Source organism: Sinocyclocheilus rhinocerous, unplaced genomic scaffold (assembly GCF_001515625.1).
Source record: "Sinocyclocheilus rhinocerous isolate Xijiao unplaced genomic scaffold, SAMN03320098_v1.1 scaffold1826, whole genome shotgun sequence".
Lineage (NCBI taxonomy): Eukaryota > Metazoa > Chordata > Actinopteri > Cypriniformes > Cyprinidae > Sinocyclocheilus > Sinocyclocheilus rhinocerous.
This window is the reverse complement of record NW_015645117.1, coordinates 268,296-271,205: the sequence shown is the minus strand read 5'-3', so window position 1 is coordinate 271,205 and position 2,910 is coordinate 268,296.

Sequence of the window (2,910 nt, the reverse complement as noted above, 5' to 3'; positions counted from 1 at the left end):
GCTGTGCATTCATTGAATGAGCACTGTGCGATGTCCGAACTGACTATATACTATATTGCACTATATTCTATGTATAATCGTTTTCTTAAATTCATTTTAAACTTCTTAAATCAATTGTTTTAATCATTTTCAATGTTTTTAAATTCCTTGTTTTATTGTTGTGATTATTTTTTTTTTTTCTTTTCTTTTATGTAAAGCACTTTGAATTACCATTGTGTATGAAATGTGCTATACAAATAAACTTGCCTTGCCTTGCCTTGCCTTGCTTTGTATTTCTTTTTCTTTCTATTAACTGACAATTGTCTATTGTCAATTGTTGAGTATTGTATATTATTGATCATTTGGGAATTCCGTTTTTCTCCAATCAGACTCTAGTATGACTTTGTTTAGTGTATCTGATTAATTGTTTTCTTTTGTGTTGTTTTAGGCTCCTGAGTCGGTAGGCTAGTTGTGCTAGTACCCAGGTGGTGGTGTTTGGAGTACGGAGTGTGGATTGCCGTTGGTGATCACTCACCACATCTTTATCTGTTTTTTTAAGTCTTTTATCTGATTATTGTGAACTTAATAAACATTTTGTATACTGATACCTATGTCTCTGCCCTCCATGGTATCGGACCTGTGTGTCTGATTTTTACCAAGTATTCAGTTCCCCTCACTTTAAAGGGGTGGCGTAGTCAGCATTAATACATTTTCTTAAGATTTTGGTATTCATAGTGTAATTTACCCCTTGTAGCTACACTACACACTGTAAACTGGCTTGTCAGTCATCCTGTCACAGTTTATATCCTCCACATTTCTTTTCATTTAACTTCCTACTGGAAAAAAAGAAGTTGCACGTTGATCTGCGAGCCGCAGGTCTGCATGAAGCGATATTTTCCGCATAATTATGCCTTTAAAAGTTAGCGACCAAACGGATGTTTATAAAAGTTTACATTGCTGTTGCAAATGAAATATAACACATATAACATTATTTTTTTTTTTTACCAGGTTAAATGTTGATTATTAGTAACTCAGTCCCTTTTATTTAAACCTCTCTACTGTCAGTTGCGCACCATGTTTGTGGTTTTTTAAAACTCTTTTTATTCGTGTTTGTAGTTCTCAACCAAATCATTCATCAGAGCGCAATGGATTGTGGGTAATATTAGCCATTAGAGCAGGGGTCACCAAACTCAGTCCTGGAGGGCCGGTGTCCTGCAGAGTTTAGTTCCAACCCTAATCAAACACACCTGAACCAGCTAATCAAGGTCTAACTAGGCATACTTGAAACCTCCAGGCAGGTGTGTTGAGACAAGTTAGAGCTAAACTCTGCAGGACACCGGCCCTCCAGGACCGAGTTTGGTGACCGCTGCATTAGAGTGTGCACGGATCCACACTTCAAAAATCTACCTGTAATAGTAGACCATCCGGGGATTTCTGGCATACTCTTTTCAACATACTATGCTTTGGGACGCACTTATTCTAATCCCACATACTATTTAGGATGGATAGTATGAACATTGGGACGCAGGATCTGTCTCCTCTCTGGTGTGAGGTTGGTGTTCTGGCACTCTATGGCTGACGTCGCATCATCCAGGTGGATGCTGCACACTGGTGGTGGATGAGGAGATCCCCCCTCACAATGTAAAGCACTTTGAGTGCTTAGAAATAAAAATGTATATAAATGAATTATTAGAATTATATTTATTATGTCATAATCATGAGATTAAAAGTCAATTATGAGAAAATAAGTTTTAGTTATGACAAAAGTCATCCTTATGAGATTAAAAGTCAACATTTTGAGATACTTTGAGACACTTTCGACTTTTTATATCATAATTATGCTTTTTCAGACAATTTTGGAAAAAAAAAATTGGTCCAGTCCTGTTTCCTTAACATAATCCAGATGAGCTTATCTTGATAATTGCCTGTTACAAAGTTACAAAAGTTGTCTAAGTGTGTTAAATGAAAATTGAATACTGTATATAGGTTTAAACCATCAATAACTTCCAAGTTTGTGTCATGAATAATGGAAAATACAGAGGTGTCATGAATATTTAAAAAAAAACAGGTGTTAATTATCGGACCTAAAACCTCCCCATGTAATAACCTAGAACACTGTCTAACACTTTATGGCTGCTCTGTTAATTCCTCATCATCAGTTAGGAATCTAGGTGTGCTATTTGATAGCAATCTTTCCTTTGAAAGCCACGTTTCTAGCATTTGTAAAACTGCATTTTTCCATCTCAAAAATATATCTAAATTACCACCTACGCTCTTAATGTCAAATGCAGAAACGTTAATTCATGCGTTCATGACCTCAAAGTTAGATTATTGTAATGCTTTATTGGGTGGTTGTTCTGCACGCTTAATAAACAAACTCCAGCTGGTCCAAAATGTAGCAGCTAGAGTTCTTACTAGAACCAGGAAGTATGACCATATTAGTCCGGTTCTGTCAACACTGCACTGGCTCCCTATTAAACATCGTATAGATTTTAAAATCGTGCTTAAGAGCTCATTCAAATACTGAGGTGCTAAACCACTCAGGACTTTATAAGTAATATTACATTATAGTCCGCCACGTCCACCCACACACACACACACGCATACAGTTGGTATAGGAACAGGATTAAAGCTTAGGCAGTAAAGAGAAGAGAAATAAAGCATGAAGCTATGGGACTATTGGATATTCAGCAGATCTACAGCCTGAAGGAAACATCAGCTTTTTAGTTCAAACACACCTTTGTAAAAAGGTGCAAATGATACTTAATGAATCAATTAATACTAAGTTTGATACGTCTTGTCTGTCTGACAGAGAGTCCTGATGCAATCTGAAGGCTCAAGTTGATCTTTGCTGAAGTTGGTTGATGAAAAAGAACCAGTTTGAGTCAGATGATCTTGGTGAATGGAAAGTCAAGGCCCGAGGCCTGGCGC